At 51.7% G+C, this 16,320-nt stretch overlaps 1 long non-coding RNA gene across 1 annotated transcript; it reads left to right on the forward strand.

The window, feature by feature from the left end:
- The first annotated feature begins 9,230 nt into the window (after nucleotides 1-9,230).
- Nucleotides 9,231-13,023, forward strand: LOC129048961 (uncharacterized). Its single transcript, XR_008511678.2, has 3 exons — nucleotides 9,231-11,029; nucleotides 11,415-11,488; nucleotides 12,926-13,023. It is a non-coding gene; the product is annotated as an uncharacterized LOC129048961 (long non-coding RNA).
- The last annotated feature ends 3,297 nt before the right edge of the window (nucleotides 13,024-16,320 follow it).

Below are 16,320 nucleotides of genomic sequence, written 5' to 3' on the forward strand. Positions count from 1 at the left end.
AACTCCTATACCTGGACTAAGTTGGGAACATGCAACTACATGGGGTGGGAGCTCCTAGAGATGCAGCGAAGGCCCTGAGAAGGAAGGAGAGTCATAGTGCTGCCTTTTCCTGAGCAATTGATGTTATAAGAAGAATCATTACAGTTCTCTCACCTGTTTTTCTTGCTCCCCCCTCCCTCCATCTTCCTTTTCTTCCATAAGAAGGGGTGGGCTGGAGACAGGGTGGGAGCAAGGAGGAGAATGGTTAGGCAGGGGAATGAGGCATGGGGCAGGGAGAGGGGTCTGGGGCTAGTGGGAGAGGGCCTCGGCCAATAACCCTGCAAGATCCCTGAACCTGTACTGATCCTCCCTCAACTTCCAAAGATCCAGGCAAGCAGTCCCTTGGCCTGAGAGGACTACACTCCCCCAACCCTGGAAGGCACTCACCAGGCCCGCGGGCTCCATTCTCTCCCTGGGCAATAGTCTCTCTCCTCTCTGACTCCTCTCCCTCCAAATCCATCTTCATTATTAACTATAAACGTCAGAATCGGAGCCCTTGGAAGGCTGTGCCTAGATAAATAATGCTTTTCATATTTAATTTATGAGTAGTTCTGCAGCCTCTTTGGGGTGTGCTGGGTTAATTAAGAGCTGAATTAGAAGAAGCCGCTTCTCCCCAAGGAGACTCAATTAAAGTCTTTCTGACAAAAAAAGGAAAAGGAAAATGTGGTCGAAGAAGGAGATCCATTGGGGAAAGTGTCCCTTCATTATGACCTTTAACTAGGGCTGGCTGGAGGGGAGCTCAGGGCGCTGTAGTTTAGCTTTTCCTTCCATTTTTGTTTGGAGCATCTCCCAGTCTCTGAATCAGGCAGTTCAAGTTAGTGGGAGGTGCAGGATACTGACTGTGGTGAGCCAGGGCAGCTTTTCTGGCTGGCAAGGGGTTAACGCTCTCCGCCTCTCACGCCTGTAGCCTGGAAACTAGTCCAGAGCTACTGGGAGTGTGATGTGGTTCTGGGGAGATGATGCCAGCCTCAGGCCAGGCTCATGGCTCTGAAATTCCAACCCCCATTCCAAGTGCTTCTATCCCCAAACTCAGCCCCCTTTGCTGGGGCTGAGCAGGTGAGGGGTTCTTGGCTTGTGTATCCTGAGTATTTCATGGGCAGTCAATGAAATTTGCCTTCCCATGGGAGAGATTTTTCTCTTCCTCTGCCCTCCGCTGGGAAGGCTGGGGCCCTGCTGCCAGGAGAGGCTGCTGTGGCAAGGGGTAGGGGGAGAAGGCTCCGCCCTGTTGGGGCTGCATCCCTTCCGCTTGTTTTCCCACCCCCCAACCCACACACACTTCAGGAGATCAGACTGCAGAACTTGAACAATGTGGTCTGCCCCTCCTGTTTATAGCTGAGGAGGCCAAGATCCTAAAAGGGGAAAGCAACATGGCCAAGGTCCTAGAGTGAGTTGGTTCAGAGATGGGGCCAGAATTCTAGGCTGCTGCCACCAACACACTCAAATGTGCATGTGTGTACAAACACATACATCTCCAATCCAACAGCCCCCATATGCTCCTGTGGGGAGAGACGTACCCACTGCATCACAAGCTGACTGTCTGTCCCTTGTTCATGCTCACCCATAAGGCAAGAGCCTCTCCACACACCTGGAGACCCTGTTACGTATGTTGTTGTCACAAAGAGTCTGTACACTTGCAGAGTGATAGATTCTGTCAGCACCTGCTATGCCCCCAGACAGAATCACTAAGTGCCAGACGATCTCAGGTTGTCTTCTGACCTCATTGCCACATGCTTACCCTCCTCACATAAGCCTAGGGCTGGGAAGCAGTATCTCTGCTGAACATGAATGTGCACATGTATACACACACACACACACACACACACACACAGCACAGGGCTCAAGTGCTCAAGTCCAGACTGCTCTTTTGTTGTACAGAAAGGATAGAGCACTCTTTATGACTGTCCCTCAGCATCCCAAGCAGTAATTGTAGACTGCACCAAGTCTACAGTGAACTTTCTTATTCTTGTGAAAAATAGCGAAAGTGACATGCACGGTGTCAGAGGGAAGCCCTCAGCGGAAGCAGGTGCAGGATGTCCCTCTAATCCGTGGGACTCTCAAGAGGGGGCTGCTTGCTCCCTCATCCATCAAACTAGCCTTTATGACATCCTGTACTTTGAGGACCTGTTTCCCTCAAAGGGATCCTATAGCAACCCAGGCTGAAACCCGGCCTCTCCCTCTTTACCCTTGGTCACCTCTGCATCCTGTAGGAAGGGGCTGAGGCCTAAGTAGATGGGGCAGAAATTCTTATGGGGAAGGAAGCTTTTCCAATTCTCTTTCTGCATGGACCTCGTTTCTGATTTTTGGCTCATCTCTAGTTTCATAGCCAAATTCATGCCCATGGACAGATTTGGCTACTTTGGCTAGCCCCATGGAGCTTCTTCTGGAGCAGTTTTGTCCTTCCCCTTTGACACCTTTCAGATATTCACCTGGACAGATCCCCTGGGGGGATGGGCTGCCCAAAGCAGTGTGGGGGCCTTGAGTTCTGACTTTAGGGCTGGGTGGGCCTTGGGGGTCATCTTGCCCGACCCCCTCATGCACGGAAGAAAAGGAGAGACTTGGCTGATGCCACACAGCAGGTCCAGGGCAGACCAGACTCAGACCCAGGGTCCTGGGCACCATCAGCATCTTCTTTCTGCCACTGTGCTCCACACATCATAGGGCTTTCTCTGCCATTGCCTTTGCTTTTCTGCCATTGCTTCATCTTTATCTTTCATAGGTGGATCTTGCTTTATACAATGGATAAGTTCTTTTAAAAGTTATTTGTAAAGAGAGCTTTTGTACATCAAATCATGTTGTGGTAAGATGTTGTCTTTTCAAGGGGAGGTTGCCTTTTATGCCCCTTGGTTTACAGAGCTGTAGTTTAAAAGGGGTCTACGTATTTGCTTTGATCCTCAAAAGAATCCTGGGAGACGGCAGTTGGGCAGCACAGGTTTCATTATTGAGATGAGGACATGGAGGCCCAGAGAGACAAAGTGCCTCCCGAGAGAGTGGAAGAGCTAAGTCTTAGTCCTGTCTACCCCACTCGATCACCGAATCCCACATGAGACTAAAAACTCAGTTTGGAAACTGGATCGCCTTGGTTTAGTTCTCTATTTTCCAAAGCATGTTCCCTAGCACATTGGTCCTGAGAAATCCACTGTGATGAAAGGGTTCCTTGGTCACATAAGGCTGGGCTGCGCTGCATGCTCTGCCTCCCTCTTGGAGATTCGCCATGCGTATTAGCACATTAAAGGCCCTGGGAAGTCTGCTATGGGAATCTGCTTAACTCTGCTTTTCCCAAACTTATTGGACCACAGAACCCTTTATTCCTGGTGACTTGTTCTGGGGAACACACAGTGGGAAACATTGATCTCAGTGGGAAACATTGATCTAGTTTGTTTTCTGTGTTAGTCTGGATTTTTGCCTTCTTAGGTTGTAGTGAGGGCTACTAACACCCATCTTCCTGCCACCCCCAGGCTTCTCTCCCTCTCTCCCCTGGGCATCCACAGTTTCCCTTACGCCCCAGGGCACAAGAATCTGTAGTTGTTTTCTCTGGCTCCTTAAGCAGAAGGGACAAGTATAGGGAGGGCTCATGGTGAGGTCGGGCAGAGTGACCTGGACAAGCTTAGTAGGCTAAGTGACACAAGACCAAGCGATGCTGGAGCATGGAGAAGTGGAGCCTGTACATACATGGAGGAGAGGCCTGGGTCAAGTCAACTGGCCCTGGGTGTCTGTTTGGGGTCTCTGGTTCCACCCATGGATCCCAGCACCCCCATGGCCTCCTTGCTCCTGCACACCCTCCCAGTGTCTGCCATCATTCTCTTTGGAGCCATTATTCATGTTTCAGGGGATGTCCCCTCATACCACTACCATTCTTCTGACTGCCTGGATTTTTGTCTTTCACTTCTCTCTTGAAGGAACCTGGCTGAGGTTCTGTGAGAAGCCAGGCCTTCCCGTCACTTCCTCTCCTTTCGAGTATACTGTCTGCACCCTCCACCTGGGGTGGGGCCCATCTATCGTGTTGGGTTCTTCGAGGCTCAGTTCAGGGTCGACGGCGATGATACCTTACTCAGAGCAGGGCCTTCCAGGCACCTATTGGATGAAGGGGGCAGTGCTCACTTTGTGCCCTCTCACAGTGTAGCCCTCAGAAGTGCCCTCAGTACTAACAGTGCCATCTGTCCTTAGAGTGGAGGACAGGATGGGCTGCCCATCTTTTTCCACACACTCTTTATGTGCCTCCTAAAGGCCAAACAGCCCTCTGCTGTAACCCCTCATTGACCTGTCAGCTCTTAAAGTCAACCAGGGCACCGAAGGCTTCTTAAGGCAATGTCTGCCTGGGCCCTTCCCTGGTGGCCCACAGTTGGCTTTTTGAAGCCAAGGGCAGGAGTTTCCTTTCCTCTGATGACTTATGATGGTCTGTTTCCTCCCAGCCTAGTGCCTTCACAGCCCCGTAGCCTGTCTTCTAAACCCTCGGCCTGGCCATTCATTACGATGTGTAAGGGGGCAGCAAAGTGTTCTAGATGTGAGGTCAGACAGTTTGGCCTTGGGGAAGTCATGTTTTGTCTCTCTGAGCCCCAGTTTATGAATCCTCCAAATAAGGGAGACCAGTGCCTTCCTCATAGAGATCTAGTGAGGGTGAAATGCAGTCATAGATCCAAAAATACTTTATAAACTTTAATAAACTGCATGCAGCTTGTCAATTCCCCCACCTGAGAGTGGAGGAACCCACCTTCCAGGGTGTCAATGCAAATGAAATGATGGCACTTAGCCCATAATAGGTGCTTGGTAAAAGAGAACTTCTTTCCATCGTGGTTACAAAATCTTCCTCCCACTTAATGTCGGTTACTAGAAAACCTGGGTCTCAGGCACATCGGCCTCTGACCTGAGTCAACCTCAAGCTTCTGCGCATCTTTGCCTAAAAGCATAATAAGATTTGCTCCCTGTTTCTGTCCTTCCAAAGCAAGAAATGATTACATTTCCTCTAGCGTGGTGCCTGCCGCATAATCAGTGATTCATATGCTTCCCTGCTCCCTTGGACAATGGCCTCCATGGAGGAGGGATTGGGACTCTTTGCTGACTGCTTCCTGTGTGTTGAGTGAATGAGTGATCCAGCAAAAAAACCAGTGTCTGCTTTGTAAACTAAAAGTAAAATCCTAAGCTCCCCCACTGATTGAATGGACCCCTGCCTTGGCCAAGGGGGTCCGTAGAAAAACCTTACAACTTTGTTCCTCACCATGACAGGACAGGAGGTCAGACACATCTGGTTGTATCCCCCTCCTTTTCAAACTTTAGACACAACAACTGACAAGCATTAATGTGAAAATAGAGATCGTAAGACTGACAGAATCATTTTGGAAATAATATACCAAATTATAAACAGGACCCCAGGCAAGGGTAAGTCACACACTATCTATACTTAAAGAATAAACTATGTTCTAACGGCCACGAGGTTTTTTTCTCTAGCAGCTAAACAAGCACTGGCCTCGAGATAAGCAATATTACGACAATTACAGCTCATCACAGTTCACAGATGTTGACTGCCTGAGCCCCTGTTTCACCAGCCATAGCTACAGCTTTGATTGGACAAGAGGCTGATTTTGGTAGCGTTCTCCTGATAAGTTGGCCACCGACCATGGACCGACTCTGGTCAGTTTACAGAGACTGTGCATTCATGCACCTTTGTGTCCTGAAAAGCCCCTTTGACCTATAGGGCCTAATGGTAATACACTTCCATATTAAATCTCCACCTCAATGCAAACAGAGGTCATTTGTAATATACATGTTTGTTCAATACACATGTGTCAGGGCCACCTTCATGAATACTCACAGCTCTTTCTCTTCCTATAAACTGATGAATGTTTATGTTCAGCCAACCCTTTCAGCATAAAACTCCTACCCCAACCTCTCCTTCTTTGAAATACCTGTCTCTGGTCTTGGCTGGAGGCTGTGCTTCTGAGCCTGTGGGATGGCCACCTTGCAGTTGTAACCCTTTACAAGAAATAAAGTCACCTTCTCCTTTTCCAAATTTACAGCTCTTGTTATTATTATTATTATATATTTTTAATTAACAGTTTTCTACGTGGACACCTTCTCAATTTGTCACTCGTGGGACTCTCAGAGCCATACCTGAGGCTCTTCTCAAGGAAGCAGTCTGCGGACCTGCAGGCCCAGCGGGGTTTTTCTCGAGACTTCTTCCTGCGTCACAGCCAAGTCTCACCGTCTGGGCCCTGTCCTGCCTCCCTGCCTCTCCGCTGCCTCCTGCTAGAGTCTGTTTCTGTGCAAAGGGTGTGGCTCGAGGTCAGCACAGGGCAGCCAGCCCCCCTCTGCAGGCAGCCCTTGGGGGTAAGGGCGAGGCAGTAGACTCACTGTAAGTTGGGGCCTCAGTGGGGCAGGGCCACTCACATTGGCAGTTGGATCTGCACCTTTTCTCTGTCCCTGAAGAGAAGGGGCTGGTGGGTGGCATGGTGAGTAACCAGACAGGCTTATTTGCAGCCCTGTGTACAAGGTTTTGTCCCTAGGACAGACAGAGTCTCTCCCCATCCAAGGCTCAGGTTGAGGTCCTCTATGCAAAGGACAAAGGCTGGCGTTTGCCTTCCCATCATGCATGGGAGGGTTGGTGGGATGAGGCCAGAGCTCAAGTTCCTGGTGCCCAGCTTCAGGGTCCATTGGAAGAATTCTCTTGCTGGGTGACATTGACCTTGCACTGCGTGGTCACCTCCGCGATTCGCTTGGTGGCTGCTTAGTGACCACCTACTATGAGGAGCCTGGCCCTGAACTAGGCCCCGGGCTTAAGAGATGAGTGAACTAGAACTCTGACTTCAAGGAGCTCTCAGTCTAGTGGGAGAGGCAGGTGCATAAACATATAAAGACACAAAATGGAGGTGGGCGGGGTGTAAAAAGCGAGGGGATGGATTCCACTTTCACTGGAGGCAAAGCGGGAAAGGCACGACTGGAATGAGACGCCAAAGCTGAGTAGCTGCTCCGCAACAGAGGAGCTTGAGATGGGGAGAGCAGGCCTCAGTGGCTCCTCTAAAATGGATGGCAACAGCCAAGACTGTGGTACCTGGGGTGACATCAGGCAGGGTAGCCCGAGCCATCTTGAGAAAAGCGGTGGACCAACAGCCCCACAGCCCTGACCAAGGTGGGAGTCCTGTGGTGGCATCAGCGTTAGCCCAGCAGAAGGACTGGTGCCAGGGCCACCTCTGAAAGCCACAGGCATCGAGTCAGTGTCAAAACGGCAGGTGGAGGGTGGGGCTTACAAAGGGTTTGTGCAGACTCTAGGGCTGCTTAGCATGTTAAATGGCGCTTTGTCTGGGTTTGGTCTTCTGGGGAATTGTTGACCCATCAGCAGCCACTGAGGTCACTGTGCTGTCCCAGGGCGTGGGTATGGGGGCAGATCAGAAAGGAGGTCACCATGCCCTGCCTCAAAGGCGTGTGCCCTGAGAGCTCCCCCTCCTCCCTGCAGGAAGGGGGCCTAGAGTGAAGAGGCCAGGGGGTGGTTGAGGGAGTGGTGAGAGCTGGCATTAGCTGAAAGGCTCTGGGAAGTTCCCTCCAGCTTGGAGCGGGTCCTGTTCTCTGGCACCATGCGGAGGTGCTGACAATTCCCTCTGCATGCCCTTAACATTTTCCCACTTGTCAGAGTTCACTTATTTTCATTTATTCCTTTTTGTAAGACACATTCGAAACAAGGGCCTGTACTTGTGGGGCTGTAGGATGCTTTTGTGTCCACCCCTGGCTTTAATGAGCCCTCTAATTTCTTTCCAGCCTGTCTGAGCAACCCTCTGTCTGCTCACTCCTGCTGAGGCCAACCCTATCCCTCATCTGCTGCCTGCAGCTCTCCCTGGGGGCCAAAGTCTCCTCTCTCTGCCATTGTCCTCCACTCTCCACCTCTGGCTCCAAAGGCTTTGCACATCTCCAAGCAAGACCTGGAATGCCCTTGCAGGAACCCAGGATTTTTCTGTTTTTTTTTGCAAGTTTGAGCAGAGGTATCATTGGTTGGCAGAGGCAGTCAATAATTGTGGGAACAGGGGCAGGAGCTGGCAGAGGGACCCTTCACAGGTGGTCTTGAAACCATAATAATAAAATAGTAGCTAGTGGCCGGGTGAGGTGGCTCTCGCCTGTAATCCCAGCACTTTGGGAGGCCAAGATGGGTGGGTTGTTTGAGGTCAAAAGTTCGAGACCAGCCTGGCCAACATGGTGAAACCCTGTCTCTACTAAAAATACAAAAGTTAGCCGGGTGTGGTGGTATACACCTGTAATCCCAGCTACTCAGGAGGCTGAGGAAGGAGAATCGCTTGAACCTGGGAAGCGGAGGTTGCAGTGAGCCGAGATGGTGCCATTGCACTCCAGCCTGGGCAACAGAGCAAAACTCTGTCTAAAAAAAATTAAAAAATAAATAAAACATAAATAAAATAATAGCTAGTGTTTATTTAGTATCTGCCATGTGCGTGTTACTTTGTTAGAGGCTTTATTTACACATTTATCTCCCTTGCTCCTCTGAAGTACGTGCTATTACCTCCCCCATACCACCCCCATTTAAACCAGGCCCAGAGCGGGGGTGAGAAGCAACTGGCTCCCCACTTCCTTGTTAGGGGCTCTTCTTCCCCAAGGGGAGGGACTCTAAAGGTGAGCTAGGGCGCTCCTCTGCCTCCAGCCAGATTGACTTGGAAATCCATGGAGCAGGCCCAGGGGCCTTGGGTAAAAGCTGCTCCTCCTTCAGAAGGCCGTGGGTGCCTTTTTCCAGGTCACAGTCAGAAGGTTGCTCTTGTGGTCTAACTGAAACCCTTCTGTATTAGGGTTCTCTAGAGGGACAGAACTAATAGGACAGATGCATATATCAAGAGGAGTTTATTAGGAGAGTTGACTCACACAACCACAGGGTGAAGTCCCACAATAGGCCATCTGCAAGCTGAGGAGCAAGGAAGCCAGTCCAAGTCCCAAACCCTCAAAAGTAGGGAAGCCGATAGTGCAGCCTTCAGTCTGTGGTCGAAGGCCTGAGAGACCCTGGCAAGTCACTGGTGTAAGTCCAAGAGTCCAAGAGCTGAAGAGCTTGGAGTCTAATGTTTGATGGCTGGAAGCATTCAGCACAGGAGAAAGATGGAGGCCGGAAGACTTAGCCATTCTAGTCTTTCCATGTTCTTCTGTCTGCTTTTATTCTGGCCTCACTGGCAGCTGATTAGATTGTGTCCACCTGGATTGAGGGTGGGTCTGCCTCTCCCAATGACTCAAATGTTAAAGGGTGTTTGTCAACACCCTCACAGACACACCCAGGAACAATACTTTGCATCCTTCAATCCAATCAAGTTGACACTCAATATTAACCATCACACCTTCTTACCCCCAACATATCCCTGGATTAGAGGGAATGTCAGCCATGCCTGATCTCCTGAACTTGGGCAGTGGAGGGTGGGGTGGGGGGCAGCATTTTCTCTGTTATTGGGTCATTGACTTAGGTCCCCACCTGTTCAGTGGGTTGAAGAAGGTGTCTGCAACACAAAGATCTCTCTTTAAATACTCTTCCTTTGGGTCTTAGGCCCCTGACATTCTCCCTCTGCCCCGGGAGCTAGAACCCAGGCCAGGGGCTCTCCATCCCTCCCTCCACCCTCACTTGACGGCCAGCAGTCCCCGCTCTTTGACTGTCCTTACCACTATTGCCCGAGAAGTGGGGCAGGAAGCCAGTGAGGCACCCAGCCACCCTGGAATGTGCCTGTTTGCTGTTTCCACAGCCTGGCCCAGGCCTCTTCAGGCTGTGGTTGGAAGGCTTTGCCCTTTAAAAAGATGTCTTTCTGTTAGAGGGTGAAAAAGAGTTTATCATTAATGTGAAGAGACCCTGTAGGACAGATGTGTTCTGGGACCGCTTGGAAAATAGTTGAGTAATAATAGTTGAATGATTTTGGAGATAGGCAGAGATAACTTGCCCCCAGGGAAGACTTTTCTGGAATGCCTAGGAGATGGGCTGGTTGGTGTCCCCCGACCTTCCAGAGTCCTCATTTTCTTCTCAGGCTCTGTAGGATGCTTAGGTCCAGTGAGAACCTGGCAGAGGTGGGGCACTCAGTGATGCTCGTTGGATGGATGAGTCATTACAGGGGCCTTTTTGAGGCAGCATTTCTGGTTCAGATTTGAGTGGGGGCGTGGATAGGGATGAGGGACAGGGCTATTTTAGGGTATGCGGAGACTCTAGTCATCCCAGAGAAGGGCCTGTTTATAGTTTGCACCTGCCATGGAAGGACCCTGGGTGGTGAGGAGTTTCTTACCTACACAAAAGAAGCTGGGCCTGGCCAGGTGCAGTCAGTGACCTGGAAAGGTGTCCTGTGGGGTGGGGACGTATTAAGTGGCCACAGGACTGCTGAAGAGCAGCCAGTCCCAGGCATTGGGATTCTGGGCTTCCATTCTAGCTCTGAGCCAGTTGCCTTCTCTGAGCCTCGGTGTGCTCACCTGCAGAACAGAGATGTTACTGTCTATCTCACCTCCCTGCCTCCTCCCTGGCTGCCCTGTGGGTGACAGGAGTAGTTGATGTGACACTTAAAGTGGACCAGTGCCAGGGGACTTGGGGTCTGCAGGGGATTCCCTTTATGAGTAGAACAAATCCCTTCCTCTAGGTCTCAGGGTATTTGATTCCTCCTTGGTTCTGGCATTTCTCATGTGGCCTGGTTCCTTACTTTCTGGCCTGTCTGCCCCACCCCTGCTCACCCCCACCGCACTGGCCTGGGAGCTCCTTCAAGGCAGGGGCTGCTGCTTGTGTATCGTCACCTCTCCCACATCCACCATAAGACCCAGACAGAGAGGTGACCCTTCATGTTGGCCAAGTGGGGGCTGCAGAGGGCAATGAGACACCACCCCAGGGAGTGAGGAAGGCAGGTACTGCTGCCACCACCAGAGTCCACAGAGAGTCCACAGAGAGTGCAGGCGTGGATGTCCAGGGGATCCACACAGATACGGCTCAGAGGTTCAGTGATTTGCTCAAAGCAACTCAGTTTCACCCCAGGGAATCTGGTGTGATAAGGAAAGCCAGGTAGGTGATAGTGATACGCTGCACTGGACCCTGGCCCTCCCAAACTCCCATTATTATTATTATTATTATTATTATTTTCATGATAACTCTTGGATACCTGGAGATGGCCCCTTGTCCCCACAAGCTTTATAGCCTCTCAACCCTAAGACCCGCAATCAAATGCCCAAATCCTTCAACATCCTGGGCCCCCCTTGGCCTGTCAACACCCTTCTTGACAACCCACAGGCAGGGAGGAGCCCAGGAGGGACCTGGGGCCCCAGCTGGGGCAGGGCCTTCCTCTCGATTACCTCCTTCTGGAAGGCTGCGCCCAAGCAGCACTTTGTAAACTGCTCTAAAGCTCTGCTTAGATCATGGTTCTCAGTGATAGTGAGTGTTTCTCTTTCAGATTCACCTACTCTGCTACAGGCTCAGGACTTAGGGTCATCAGCATCTCATTCCCTGCCACAATAATCCCAACAGGTGGGTGTCACTGTTTTCATTTTGTAGATGAGAAAATGGAGGCACAATGAGACGAAGTTACTTGTCTGAGGTCTGGTGGCCAGGAAATGGCAGAACTGGGATTTGAACCCAGGACTGTAAACCAAGCTGGCTCTTTTTGAGAAGCCACAGGCTCAGCTGTGGTCAGCTAAAGCCTTGGATTCCTCTAGCAGGCTGCCTCTCGCTGCACTCATTGCCTGACAGTTGACTTTCTGTATGCCTCTGGACCTGGGATCTTCCTCATGACCAGGCCTGGGCTGGGTTTGCCTGCCGACCCATGGGGGGAGCCTGGGAGGCAGTGACAGTAAGGTGGAGACCACTGGGTTGCACGGGGACCCGGGGAGTCACCCTGAGCTGGAAGGTCCCAGTGAGTTGTCAGCCACCCTGTGGCACTCACTGCATTCAGGAGCCAGTGGGGCACTTGGCTCTCCAAGTTAGCAGCTTCTTGAGGGCTCTAGCTCTGGCCCAGCCGCCTGGCTCTCAGACAGCAGTGGGTTCTGGAGGGTCCATGGTGGAGACCAGCCATGAACTTTCCCTAGCTGGACAGCCACAATCAGGTGCAGTTTGGTTGGGTTTGAGGAAGGGAGACAGGCTGGAAAGGAGTGGGAGGAATGGAGAGGCCATTTGCTTTGGAATTAAGTGCATTGAAGCAATTGATATAATAGCCTTGGAATCAGCAACTCAGGCACTGTTTTATTGTTTGTTTTAATTTCACTTAATTTTTGAATAAGTAATACACTCCCATGGGTTAAGAAAAAGGGTATATCCTGGAAAGTCTTCCTCCTGCCTCTGTCTCAGCCACGTGGCTGCTCTTCCAGAGGAAGCATGGTTTCTCTGTGTCTGTCTGGAGATAATCTACATGCACAAGCAGATTTGTATAGATGGTATTTTAAAATATGCGTTTGCAGGACTGGGCATGGTGGTTCATGCCTGTAATCACAGCATTTTGGGCGGCTGAGGTGGGAGGATTGCTTGAGCTCGAGAGTTTGAGACCAGCCTGGGCAACATGGCGAAACCACATCTCACCAAAAACAAAAAAGAAAAACAAACAAACAAAAAAGCTCAGCTATTCGGGAGGCTGAAATGGGAGGAATGGGACGAATAACTTGAATAACTTGAGCCCGGGATGTTGAGGCTTCAGTGAGCCATGATCTCATGACTGCACTCCAGCCTGGGTGACAGAGAGAGACCCTGTCTCAAAATAAATAAATAAATAAATAAATAAAATAAAATATGTGTTTGCATACTACCTGCGAAACAATGTTTTGCACATTGCTCTTTTTCATTAAATAGTGTATATTGGAGATGCATATTAGCATACAAAGAGCTTCCTCATTCTTTAATCAGGGCTGGGTAATATTTAATTCAATTGATGCAACATCATTTTTATTTTATTTTTTACTGAAATGCAATTTACAGACAACAAAATGGACAACTCTTCAGTGGACAGCACAATGAACGTTTGCATAAGTATGCACCCATGGGACCACCACCCAAATAAAACTAGAGGATACCACCGCCAAGATGTTCCTATTATTCTGACTTCTATGACCCTACCTCGGTTTCTTTAGCTTAAAAATGGGGCTGCTATTGGGACTGACTCACAGGGCTGTTGTGAGGATAATGCAAGTACCCAGTACAGTGCCTGGCACATAGGATAGATACCGGCATGAATATCATGAAATCCCTGGTTGCTACTCTTTCTCCTGCCTCTGTTTGGGCTCTCTAGTTACCTCCAGTTCCCCTCTGTCTCTTACACACACACACACACACACACACACTCACTCTCACTCACACACCGTCTAGCCACGGAGATAGACCAAGAGGGTCATTGTGTGAAGCCCAGGCTGAGTGAATGGCCCCATTGTTCCTGGGCCGAGTTCCCAGAGCCGCCCGTGTGGCATTGACCAGGGCTGGGCTGTCTAGTGGGAGGTGCCCATGGGCTCCTGACCAAGGGCTGACCACACCTGGCGGGGACACCCACTCCCCCTCCTTCCGCAGAGGGAGGAGGGAAAGAGCACCAGTTGAGGCTGGGGCTGGGCAGGGTGCCTGAGGACACCTCCCATTCTCCAAGCTGTCCACTGGCTCCTGAATGCCAGGGGCTGGGACCGCCTGCAGATGGTGCACTTGGAGCAGAGAGGCTGGGGGCAGATCAGGAATGGGGACTAGGTGAGAGAAAGGAAGTGAAATCAGATTCACTTATCTCCACTTCTCTCCCCTTCTGGGAGGAATGAGTATGGGCAGCCTGAGGGCCCCGTGGAAGCAGCCTGCAGGGGAACCACCTGGAAGCAGGCCTCCCCTCCCAGGGAACCCAGGCTCCAGAACCACCCCCCAGGAGGCAGGACCTGTGGTGGCCTTTGCAGGCCAGACTCTCCAGATGCGGGAGTGCTGTGTACTGGTATTACACGTTATCTGTCCAGCCCACTGAGCTTCTGCAGGATTCCTCAGAGGTGAGGCCTCAGGGACAGCCCTGGCATCTCTCTCCTGACCTTACCACCTCCGATGTCTGCCTGTGGAGATGTGTACCCACTCTGCCCTGCTCATCCCCACCTGCCAGCAGGGAACATGCAAGAAGGGCCTCCAGCCTTCTCGGCAGTAGCCAGGGCTGCAGAAAGGGCTGCCTTGGGGTCCAGCAGGTGGTGAGCCCGTGTGGGCAAGAGGGAGTGAGGACTAGGGGTGACGATGTGTGAGAGGTGAGTGGGCAGGAGGCAGGATGGGGGAGCCTTGCCTGGAGGCCAGTGGGGGTACCGAAGGACCCTGGTGGTGGGAAGGGTTTATCAGACAAGGAGCACGCTTCCTGAGGGTGGAAGGTTTCTTCCTCACTTTTCCTTCCTGCTACCTGGCTGCTCTAGGGCCAGGGCCCTAGTGGCTTCATATTGTTTTAGGACATGTCACGGAGTGGCTCCCTGGGCACAGACACTGTCCCTCTTTTCCTTCCCTGCCAGTTTGGGCACCTGCCGACTGTGTTTAGGAGCAGGGGCTGTCTCCTGGGCCTCTGCCTGCACCTTGCCACATTCTGAGCTGGATCACAGATCCGGCTTGGAACTGCCCGGCCCAGGGCTGAGGCTTTTGTGGGCAGGGGCAGAGGAGGGAGCTCAGCCCTGCACGGAGCCTGCCTTCCCTGGGCCAGCCTCCCTTGCCATGGAAACAGCCCCACAGAGGCCCGGGAATTACCCGGGATGGGAATTTTAATTGCAGCCCACGATCCTGTTCTGCAGTCCGCCCCCAACTCCCATCACCTCCCCAACCCCAGGCCCTGTGAGATGTTCGCTGTGTCATATTTTTAGATCAGATTCAGGGTCGGGGGCCTGTCTTTGGCCTTGTTTGCTTTTGGTCAGTCTGTCTCCTCATGGCCCTGTGGCTGGGTGTCTCAGGATGTAGCCTGGTGCCAGGTGTGTTGGGGTGGGCAGTGGGAGGTGGGGACCTTCCTAAGATGAACATGGGCCTATGGACAGCACTGCGTTTCCACTGCAGGAAGGCTCTGAGTGGGGAACTGGGGGAAGCACTGGGTGACGAGAGCACTCACTGTGGCTCTCGGGCCACAGGGGAGAGTGTGGCAATGGCCAGCAGAGTAGATTAAGGAAGGTCAGCGTCTGTGCTGGATCCCTTCCTCAAAGGCTAGCTGGAGCAGGCTCCTTCCTCAGAAGGAAGGGATATCTGGCTTCCTCTGATCTTTTCTTCCTCCCAAGACCTTTGGGCTTGGAAGAGACTCACCTCGGCAAGCTCTGGACTGGACCCAGGAGGCCAGAGGAAGGAAGACAAAACTCCCAGAGTGTGGAGCCTCCTTTGATGAGCCGAGGATCAAATCTCCCCCAGCACAGACCACTCCCTGCCTTCCCACCTACCAGTCCCAGGAGGGCCAAGAACCCTGGGGTGGCTGGGGCAGTTTGGGCAGCAGGTGTATTGTGCAGGGGGGTGGGGTCACAAGATAGGGGTTCAAATCCTGGCGTGGCTACTTCCAAGCCCTTAGTTTCTGTTTTCCCCCACCAGGATTTGCTGGCATCCTCTAATTTATCTGGGGGATTTGGTTCTGTAACTGGGAAAGGAGGAGCACTTTCTGTGGCTCCAAGAATAAACAGGGAAGGGTGCCCTTCTCCCTGGCCTCTCGGCCTGGGTTTGAGGCTGGGGTTAGAGGTTGCAGCCAAAGCCAACTAGGCTGTTTGTAGAGAGGCCTTGGGACACTGTGGCAATGCATTTGGGGGCCCTGGAGCCCAAGGGCCTCTGTGTTGGGGAAGATGCCATTCTCCCTGCTTCTGGTGGCCTCAGCCTGGAGCTATGGGAGCATCAGGGCTTGTCCCTTGGCCTGAACATTAGCTCCCCAACAAGGGACATAACGAGGGAAGCCTGGTGAGGCTAGGATGAGTCACTCCTTCAAGTAGCTGCTTTGCCTCTGGCAGTTTCTTAGAGCAGGAGCAGAGAACATGCTAGAGGTGAATGCAGGTGACAGGTTGGTCTGGGAGTAACTTAATGTCCCTTTGAGGGATTTACAGAAACCCTTGTAGGTGAAGTAGCTTTTCAAGGGGCTTTGGCTGGAGGACCTGGTGGGGCAGGAAGGGGGTTTCAGGGAGATGCGGTGTTCCGAATCCATGAGCTGGCAAGGCCTGGCAACCTCGGACCCATTGACCCATGGGGATGGTAAGAGGAGGAAATGGGATCATATGTACAGTGGCTGGCAGAAGTAAGGCCCCCACCTTTTTGTTTAATTTCAACAACAAAGAGATTGATTAATCCAGAAGAGGAATTCATCCAGAACAGGGCAGAACTGGGGGATAGGAGGCAAGTAAGAGGGCTTTTCCTGAAAAAGGAGACACAGT

This window comes from Pongo abelii, chromosome 9 (assembly GCF_028885655.2).
Source record: "Pongo abelii isolate AG06213 chromosome 9, NHGRI_mPonAbe1-v2.0_pri, whole genome shotgun sequence".
In the NCBI taxonomy this organism is placed as follows: domain Eukaryota; kingdom Metazoa; phylum Chordata; class Mammalia; order Primates; family Hominidae; genus Pongo; species Pongo abelii.